Genomic DNA, 10,799 nt, shown 5'->3' with positions numbered 1-10,799 from the left:
TCAAATCAATACCAAATTTTTAATACCATCTAAGATCTAACCAAGCTGTATTTTTGAATTGAAGAGTCTTCAAGACTACTCATATTGTCATACACGTGTTAACCAAATTTTTAATACCATCAAAACTACTCATACAGACATACATGTATTAATCATTCAGATTTCATTTTTTCGACTTCCCAATTCTCAGTTCAAGAGAGAGACGAGAATGACGACTTCTCTGCCTCTGGTGGTTGCAGACAATTGAGAATTAAAAAATAAAAATTAGGGATTTAGCCATTTAGAATTTCAATAGTACTTTATATACATAGAGGTAAAAGTGTAAATATAAAAATTCTTAACGGGTTAACGGTTTACCCGATAAGAAAATTGAGTAATCCGCCCCCATACCGTTAAGCCGTTAATTATAAAATCTTAATCCGTTCACCATCCATTACCCCGATAATCCGATACTAATAAGCCATCGTTTCAATTCGGTTAACGGTTTCGATTCGATTTTGAACCGCCATACATTGTTGCCCAAAACTATTTCACCATAAATTTGAACGCAATATATCTCTTTAATTTGTGTTGTATATATTTTTATATACTACTATTTTGTTCACATATCTAATGAATGTCGGATGAAAAGGTTTTAACTTTTTAAAGTGTTAGCAAACACTTTATGTACCTTTCATTTCGATTGAATTGCAAGAGGGGAAAAAATCAAAAGAAAGAAAGGGAAATAATTAAAATGTAAAGGGAAAATAAACAAAAGATATATGGTAGGGGATAGGAAGAGAAAGAAAAGAAAAAAAAAGGAAAAATAAGAAAAACAGGTTAGAGTTAAATATAAAAAGCAGGAAAAGAATATTTTACAAGTACATTAGGTCCATAAAAAATATACTTTTTACAAGTACAGGAAATATGTCTCTCGTTTAATACTTGAAACGCCTTGCCAAGGTGAGGTGTTTTTTTTATGAAAATATAACTATTTAACTCTAATAACAAGAAGTTGGATACTTGAAAGTAAAAATGTTAGATACTTATAATATATGTACAGCGGAAACGCAATGCTTTTAAATTTGTTACACAGCCCCACATAAAGAGATTAATTTTTTTCTTCTTCTTAGAAAACTGAAAGACTTAAGTGATGTAAAGTCTTATTAATAAAATGGATTAAAACTTTAAATGTAATCTATTAAGATTTGAAGATAAAATATTCACATATTAGAAAAAGATTATTTATGAATTTTATTACCGCGCGAAGTGCAGAGCGGACACATTTACTAATCTATATCTATATTTATATCTATACTATATTAAAAGCACGAAGGCTATTAGTGAATGTCGTTCGTCTTTTTTACCCTTTAAAAATATATTTCACATTGGATATAATTATAATTCAAGTTACTTTCCTAATATTTAGGACTTTAAAAATTACTAAAATTTTATTTATTCAATTCCTTATTTGAACTATGTATGAAGTTCTAATAATTAGGATTTAATAAGACTACTATAAAAAAATAAAAATAAAAAAGGAAAACATGGAAAAGATTCTCCAACAAAGTAAACAATCCGATTACACAGCATATTGTCTTCGATGAAAATTTTAGTTCCCGACAAGGATGGTGTTTTGAAGTCAAGTACAAATTATTTGACTTTTAATTTAAAGACTTTTTAGTACTTAATAATTGTGATGACGCAAAAGGTCATTTTATGTTTTAAAACTTGAATCTGCGCTCTTAAGCCTTAAAAATCTAATTTTTACCCTCCTCGACTTGCGTGCGCAGTTCGGGCAGGTTTTCGAAAAACTTTAATATTGAAAACTAATGAAAATAAGAATTTTTGCCTTAAAAGTTGATTTTAGTTGACTTCGGTCAATATTTTTGGTAAACGGGTCCGGATCCGTGCCTTGACAGTCGCGGTAGGTCCGTATCGAATTATGGGATCTGGGCGTATGCCCGCAATCGAATTTGGAGGTCCCTAGCTTGAGTTATGAATTTTTGATAAAAATTAAAAGTTTAGAAATTATTTGTTTTTAAGAATTGATTGATATTTGGCATTGTTAGTATCGGGTCCGTATTTTAGTTTCGGACTCCGGTACAGGTTCATTATAATATTTAAGACATGTATGTAAAATTTGGTGAGAAACAGAATTGATTTGACGTGATTCGGACGTCCAGTTGAGAAGATAGAAATTTTATAGTATTCTTGAGAATTTCATTTGATTTGGTGCTAAATTCGTAGTTCTAGGTGTTATTTTAGCGATTTGATCATGCGAGCAAGTCCGTATGATATTTTTAGACTTGCGTGCATATTTGGTTTGGAACCCCGAGGGCTCGGGTGCCATTCGGGCGATGCGCGAGTTGAGTTCAAACCTCAACAAGGCTGCTGGTGCACCAAATCTGGTGTGCCCGCATCTGCGAGCCTTTGGTCGCAGGTGCGAGCGATAGCCCCGCAGGTACGACTCAGGCCTGAACTTCATTTTTTCGCAGATGCGGACTTTTCTCCGCAGGAGCGGGACCGCAAAAGCAGAACCCTGTCCGCAGGTGCGGCCCCAGTTGGCCTAGTCCTTTTCTGCAGAAGCGCACATATTATCCGCACATGCGGATGCGCAGGTGCGACTGGGCAGTGAGTTCATTTAATTCGGACTCCAGCCGTTTTTCTTCTCGTTTTCAAAGGATAGGAAGTCTAGGGCGATTTTTCAAAGACATTTTCTTTACCAAATCATAGGTAAGTGTTCCCTAACTCCTTTCTTTCAATCTTTTACTTCATTTTACTAGAATTCAACCTAAAATCTGGAGTCTTCATAGTAGAATTAGGGGTTAGGGTAGAAACTAGGGATTTCGAAAATTTGGGGATTTAGATCTTGATTTGAGGTCGGATTCCAAAACTAATTACATATTCAGGCTCGGAGTTGAATGGGTAAAAGAATTTTGGTCTGAACCTCGGATTTTGACTAAGCGGGCCTGGGGTCGATTTTTTTTTGACTTTTTGGAGGAAAATTTGGGAAATTTAATTTATAAAATATAATTAATTCCTTTAGGAATATTTGATATTATTTAGTCATTTTTGAATAGATACGAGTGGTTTAGAGGTGAATTCCAAAGGAAAAGCGGTGATTGAGAATTAAGTGGCTTTCGGAGCGAGGTAAGTGTTGTGTCTAACTTTGGCTTGAGGGAATAGGTATTATGTGTTCATTTGCTACGCGATTGGTTGTTAAATACGATGTATAGGTGAGGTGACGAGCATCTATGCGTCGTTGTCGAGTCATAGCATGCGAGTGAAATTCTATTCTTGTCTATTTTGTATCCTTAAACCCTACTATCCATGCTTAGCGGGTTATTTGAAATGTTGGGTGACTCATATTTGATAACTTTCGAATATTGATTCGAGGTTGAGATTACATTATACTATTGATTATGGGAAAAATACTGGTTTCTTTGTGATACTCTTATCTATCTGTTGTTATTGATTTTGTGATTTGTGAGGAGGAGTGTAAAGCACGAATGGTGATGCCGTGCATGCATTATTTATATTGTGAGTAAGAGTGTAAAGCGCGAAGGGTGATGCCGTGTATATTATGAGAGGTTTAAAAGCACGAAGGGTGATGCCGTGCCGTTCTATTTATTTATCTGGGTGAGGTTGAGAGTAAAAGCACGAAGGGCGATGCTGTGCCGTTCTATTTATTTATTTGGTGAGATTGAGAGTAAAAGCATGAAGGGTGATGTCGTGCAGTTTTCCTTTATTGTTTTAATTGCTCAATTCATTTACGGATTTTCTATTTAATTCTATCTTTTCATTATTCTCACTCTTTATGTTGTATTCCCTCACTGTATGTTCTCTTTTCATTATTTCTGCATTATTGCTTTATTTACTGTTGTTGCCACTAGCATGATTATACTGTTCAGGTTATATGTGGGAGTCTTGTCCTAGCCTCGTCACTACTTCGCAGAGTTTAGGCTCGACACTTACCAGTACATGGGGTCGGTTGTACTGATGTTGCACTCTACACTTTTTGTGCAGATTTTGATACCGGCTGAGGTTGATCGAGATTTGCTACTGGTCCGCTGTCCGGAGACTCAAGGTAGATCTGTCGGCGTTCACAAACCTTGAAGTCCCCGTCTATCTTTTATGTCCTACTGTTTTCTTTTATTTAAACAGTTGTATTTCTTTTAGACTATTACTTGTAGTAAATTCTAGAATACTCGTGAATTATAACTCCAGATCCGGGTGGTAGTAATTAATACAGTTTTTATGATATTTCATACTTATTATATTTTATCTTAGTTAATTATTGTTATTTACTGAATAAAAATAAGGAATTGGTTTAACGATTTTCTAACGTTGGCTTACCTAGCAAGTGAAATGTTAGGCGCCATCACGGTCCCGTCGGTAGAAAATTTCGGATCGTGACAGTTGGTATCATAGCACTAGGTTGCTTAGGTCTCACGATTCACGAGCAAGCTTAGTAGAGTCTGGAGGATCGGCACGGAGACGTCTGTGCTTATCTTCCAGAGGCTATGAAGTTTAGGAACAAGTTTCACTTCTATCCTTCTTTGTCGTGCGATTTTGCTTTCTCAATACTGATTGAACTCTTCTACTCTTATTCTATTGCAGATGGCGAGAACACATACAGCTTCCTCAGCTGAGCAGCAACCAGAGCCTCTAGTAATAGCTCCTACGCGGGGCAGAGGTCGAGGCCGAGTCCGTGCTAGAGGCCGAGGCAGGGGCAGGGCTCAGCCTAGGGCCCGAGTAGCAGTCCCAACAGTGGAGCCTCAGATAGAGCTTGACGAGGAGGTTCCAGCCCAGACTGTTCCTGCCGGACCAGCTCAGGTTCCGGAGGGGTTCATTGCTACCCCAGTACTTCAGGACGCTTTGGTCCGTTTGGTGGGCCTTATGGAGAGTGTGGCCCAGACTGGCGCATTTCCCATGGCACCAGTAGTATCTCAGGCTAGAGGAGGAGCCCAGACTCCCACCACTCCCGCTCCGGAGCAGATAGCTCCCAAGTATCAGGCTCTAACAGCTCAGCCAGTCAGATCAGTTCAGCCGGTTATTGCGGCACAGGTCGGAGATGGGCCAGCTATGTCTTATGAGGCTTTATGGAGATTGGATAGGTTTATCAAGCTCTTTCTTGTTCACTTCAGTGGTGCTCCTTCAGAGGATCCCCAGGAGTATCTTGACAGCTGTCACGAGGTTCTACGGAACATGGGTATAGTGGAGACCAATGGGGTCGATTTTGCTGCATTTCAGATGACTGGTTCCACCAAGAAATTGTGGAGAGATTACTTGTTGACCAGACCAGCTGGGTCGCCTGCTCTTACTTGGGACCAATTCTCTCAGTTCTTCATAGAGAAGTTTCTGCCTATCACATTGAGAGAGGAGCATCGTCGTCAGTTTGAGCATCTCCAATAGGGCAGTATGACTGCTACTCAGTATGAGACCCGTTTTGTGGATTTTCCCCGTCATGCTATTATTCTGCTTCCCACCGAGAGAAAGAGAGGATGAAGAGGTTCATTGATGGACTTGCTCAGCCTATCAGATTGCAGATGGCTAAGGAGACTGTGAGTGAGATTTCCTTTCAGGCGGCTGCTAATGTCGCCACATGAGTCGAACTGGTTCTTACTCAGGGAGGTCAAGGGTCTGACAAGAGACCTCGTCATTTCGGTGAGTTCAGTGGTGCCTCATCTAGAGGCAGGAGTACTTTTGGTAGAGGCCATCCTCCTAGGCCGTTTCATTCAGCGCTCCAGACATCCCACGGTGCCTCAGGTGGTCGTGGCCCTCAGACGCATTATTCCGACCGGCTAGCCTACAATGTACCACCAGTTCCTATTAGTGCACCTCCACTCCAGAGTTATCAGGGTGGATATTCAGGTCGACAGGGTCAGTTTCAGGGCCAGCAGTCACAGCAGCCGAAGTTATGTTATACTTGTGGTGATTCGAGGCACATTGCTAGATTTTGCCCTCGGGCAACGGGCAGCTCACAACATCAGAGTTCTCGTGCCATGGTTCTGGCACTAGTTGCTGCACCACCTGCTCAGCCAGCCAGAGGCAGGGGTTAGACAGCCAGAGTCAGCATCAGTACAACCGATCTCATGTACTGGTAAGTGTCGAGCATAACCTCGGCGAAGTAGTGACGAGGCTAGGACAAGACTCCCACATATAACATGAATAGTATAATCATCCTAGTTGCAACAATAGTAAGTAAAGCAATAACATAGAAATAATGAAAAAGGAACATACAGTGGGAGAATACAACATAAAGAGTGAGAATAATAAAAAGACAGAATTAAACAGAAAATCTGTAAACGAATTGAGCAATTAAAACAGCAAAGGAAAACTGCACGGCATCACCCTTCGTGCTTTTACTCTCAATCTCACCAAATAAATAAATAGAACGACACGACATCATCCTTCGTGCTTTTACTCTCAACCTCACCCAAATAAATAAATAGAACGGCACGGCATCACCATTCGTGCTTTTAAACCTCTCATAATATACATGGCATCACCCTTCGTGCTTTACACTCTTCCTCACAATATAAATAATGCATGCACGGCATCACCCTTCGTGCTTTATACTTCTCCTCACAAATCACATAATCAATAACAACAGATAGATAAAAGTATCACAAAGAAATCAGTATTTTTCCTATAATCAATAGCACAATGTAATCTCAACCTCGAATCAATATTCGAAAGTTACCAAATATGAGTCACCCAACATTTCAAATAACCCGCTAAGCATGGATAGTAGGGTTTAAGGATACAAAATAGACAAGAATAGAATTTCACTCGCATGCTATGACTCGACAACGACGCATAGATGCTCGTCACCTCATCTATACATCGCATTTAACAACCAATCGCGTAGCAAATGAACACATAATACCTATTCCCTCAAGCCAAAGATAGACACGGTACTTACCTCGCTCCGAAGGCCACTTAATTCTCAATCACCACTTTTTTTTTGGAATTCACCTCTAAACCACTCGTATCTATTCAAAAATGACTAAAGAATATCAAATATTGCTAAAGGAATAAATTATATTTCATAAATTAAATTTCCCAAATTTTCCTCCAAAAAATCAAAAAAATTGACCCCGAGCCCGCTTGGTCAAAACCCGAGGTTCATACCAAAATTCTTTTACCCATTCACCCCTGAGCCCGAATATGTAATTAGTTTTGGAATCCGACCTCAAATCGAGATCTAAATCCCCAAATTTCTGAAATCCCTAGTTTCTACCCTAACCCCTAATCCTACTTTTAGGTTGAATTCTAGTAAAATAAAGTAAAAGATTGAAAGAAACGAGTTAGGAAATACTTACCTATGATTTGGGAAAGAAAATGTCTTTGAAAAATCGCCCTAGGCCTCCTATCCTTTGAAAACGAGAAGAAAAATGGGTGGAGTCCGAATTAAATGAATTCACTGCCCAGCGACCTTCGCACCTGCGGTGCTTTGGTCGCACCTACGCATCCGCATGTGCGGACAAGATGTGCGCTTCTGCGAAAAAGGACTGGGCCAACTGGGGCCGCACCTGCGGACAGGGTTCCGCTTCTGTGGTCCCGCTCTTGCGGAGAAAAGTCCGCATCTGCGGAAAAATGAAGTTCGCACCTGCGAGCTCGCAGGTGCGGGCACACCAGATTTGGTGCACCAGTAATCTTGTTGAGGTTTGAACTCAACTCGCGCATCGCCCGAATGGCACCCGAGTCCTCGGGGCTCCAAACCAAACATGCACGCAAGTCTAAAAATATCATACAGACTTGCTCGCACGATCAAATCGCTAAAATAACACCTAGAACTACGAATTTAGCACCAAATCAAATGAAATTCTCAAGAACACTTTAATATTTCTATCTTCTCAACTGGACGTCCAAATCATGTCAAATCAACTCCGTTTCTAACCAAATTTCACAAACAGGTCTTAAATATCATAATGAACCTATACCGGGCTCCGGAACTAAAATACGGACTCGATACCAACAATGCCAAATATCAATCAATTCTTAAAAATAAATAACTTCCAAACTTTTAATTTTCATCAAAAATTTATAACTCAAGCTAGGGACCTCCAAATTCGATTCCGGGTATACGTCCATGTCCCATAATTCGATACGGACCTATCGGGATCGTCAAAGCACGGATCCGGGCCCGTTTACCAAAAAAATTGACCGAAGTCAACTAAAATTAACTTTTAAGGCAAAAATTCTTATTTTCATTAGTTTTCAACATAAAAGCTTTTTGGAAACCTGCCCGGACTGCGCACGCAAATCGTGGAGGGTAAAAATTAGATTTTTAAGGCTTAAGAGCGCAGATTCGAATTCTAAAACATAAGATGACCTTCTGGGTCATCACATTCTCCACCTCTAAAATAACTGTTCGTCCTCGAACGAACATAGAAAAGTACTTAGGCTGGTGAAAAAGTGGGGATATCTACTCCGCATATCGGACTCGGACTCCCAAGTAGTTGCCTCAATAGGCTGACCTCTCCACTGCACTCGAACTGAAGGGTAACTCTTTGATCTCAACTGGAGAACTTGTCGGGCTAGAATTACCACTGGCTCCTCCTCGTAAGTCAAATTTTTGTCCAACTGGACAGAGCTGAAATCTAACATGTGGGACAGATCATCGTAATACTTTTAAAGCATGGACACATGGAATACTGGATGAACAGCTGCTAAACTAGGTGGCAACGCAAGCCTGTAAGCCACCTCTCTCACTCTCTCCAGAATCTCAAAAGGTCCGATATACCTAGGGCTCAACTTGCCCTTCTTTCCGAACCTCATTACACCCTTCATGGGTGATACCCGAAGTAACACTCTCTCACCGACCATGAATGCAACATCATGAACTCTACGGTCGGTATAACTCTTCTGCCTGGACTGAGCTGTGTGAAGTCGATCCTGAATAATCTTGACCTTATCCAAGGCCTCCTGAACTAAATCTGTACCCAATAACCGAGCCTCTCCCGGCTCGAACCACCCAACTGGCGACCGACATCGCCTACCATATAATGCCTCACAGGGAGCCATCTGAATGCTCGATTGGTAGCTGTTGTTGTAGGCAAACTCTGTAAAGGGCAAGAACTGATCCCACGATCCTTCGAAGTCTATAACACAAGCGCGAAGCATATCCTCCAAGATCTGAATAGTACGCTCGAACTGCCCGTCCGTCTGCTAATGGAATGTTGTGCTCAACTCAACCCGCGTACCCAAATCATGTTGTACTGCCCTCCAAAAGTACGAGGTAAACTGCGTACCTCGATCAGAAATGATAAACACGGGCACACCGTGAAGACGGACGATATCCCGAATATAAATCTCTGCTAACCGCTCCGAGAAATAGGTAACTGCCACAAGAATGAAGTGCACTGACTTAGTCAGCCCGTCCATAATAACCCAAATTGCATCGAACTTCCTCTGAGTCTGTGGGAGTCCCACAACAAAATCCATAGTGATACGCTCCCACTTCCACTCAGGAATATCTAACCTCTGAAGTAAACCACCAGGTCTCTGATGCTCACACTTTACCTGCTGGCAATTTAGGCAACCGAGCTACATAGGCAACTATGTCCTTTTTCATTCACCTCCATCAATAATGCTGCCTCAAGTCCTGATACATCTTGGCGGCGCCCGGATGAATAGAATACCGGGAACTGTGGGACTCCTCAAGGATCAACTCACGAAGTCCATCCACATTAGGCACACAAATACGACCTTGCATCCTCAAAACTCTGTCATCTCCAACAGTAACCTGCTTGGCACCCCCGTGCCGCACTGTATCTCTAAGGACAAGTAAATGAGGATCGTCATCCTGCCGATCTCTGATGCGCTAAATAAAGAAGACCGAGCAACTGTACAAGCTAGAACACGGCTGGGCTCAGAAAAATCTAACCTCACGAACTGGTTGGCCAAGGACTGAACATCCAATGCAAGCGATCTCTCCCCAACTGGAATATATGAAAGGCTACCCATACTGATTGACTTCCTACTCAAAGCATCGGCCACCACGTTGGCCTTCCCGGGATGATACAATATGGTGATATCATAGTCTTTCAATAGCTCCAGCCACCTTATCTGCCTAAATTGAGTTCCTTCTGCTTGAACAAATACTGCAAGCTCCGATGATCAATGAATACCTCACATGGCACGCCGTAAAGATAGTGCCTCCAAATCTTCAGCGCGTGAACAATGGCTGACAGCTCTAGATCATTAACAGGGTAATTCTTCTCGTGAACCTTCATTTGCCGTGAAGCATATACAATAACCTTGCCACCCTGCATCAATACTGCACCCAGACCAATACGGGATGCGTCACAATATACTGTATAAAATCTTGAACCTGTGGGTAATACCAATACCGGTGTCGTAGTCAAAGCTGTCTTGAGCTTCTGAAAGCTCGCTTCACACTCGTCTGACCATCTGAACGGGCTACCCTTCTGGGTCAATCTGGTCAACGAGACTTCTATGGATGAAAATCCCTCCACAAATCGACGGTAATAGCCCACCAAACCCAGGAAACTACGGATCTCTGTAGCTGATGTGGGTCTAGGCAAGTTCTGGACTGCCTCAATCTTCTTAGGATCTACCCGAATACCCTCTGCCGATACAACATGACCCAAGCAAGCAACTGAACTCAACCAAAACTCGCATTTTGAGAACTTAGCATATAACTGGCTATCTTTCAGAGTATGAAGAACGATCCGAAGGCGCTGCTCATGCTCCTCTCGACTGTGGGAGTAGATCAAGATATCATCAATAAACACAACCATAAAAGAATCCAAGTAGGGTTTGAACACCCGATTCATCAAATCCAT

This window comes from Nicotiana tomentosiformis, chromosome 8 (assembly GCF_000390325.3).
Source record: "Nicotiana tomentosiformis chromosome 8, ASM39032v3, whole genome shotgun sequence".
NCBI classification, from domain to species: domain Eukaryota; kingdom Viridiplantae; phylum Streptophyta; class Magnoliopsida; order Solanales; family Solanaceae; genus Nicotiana; species Nicotiana tomentosiformis.
This window is presented reverse-complemented; position numbering follows the sequence as displayed.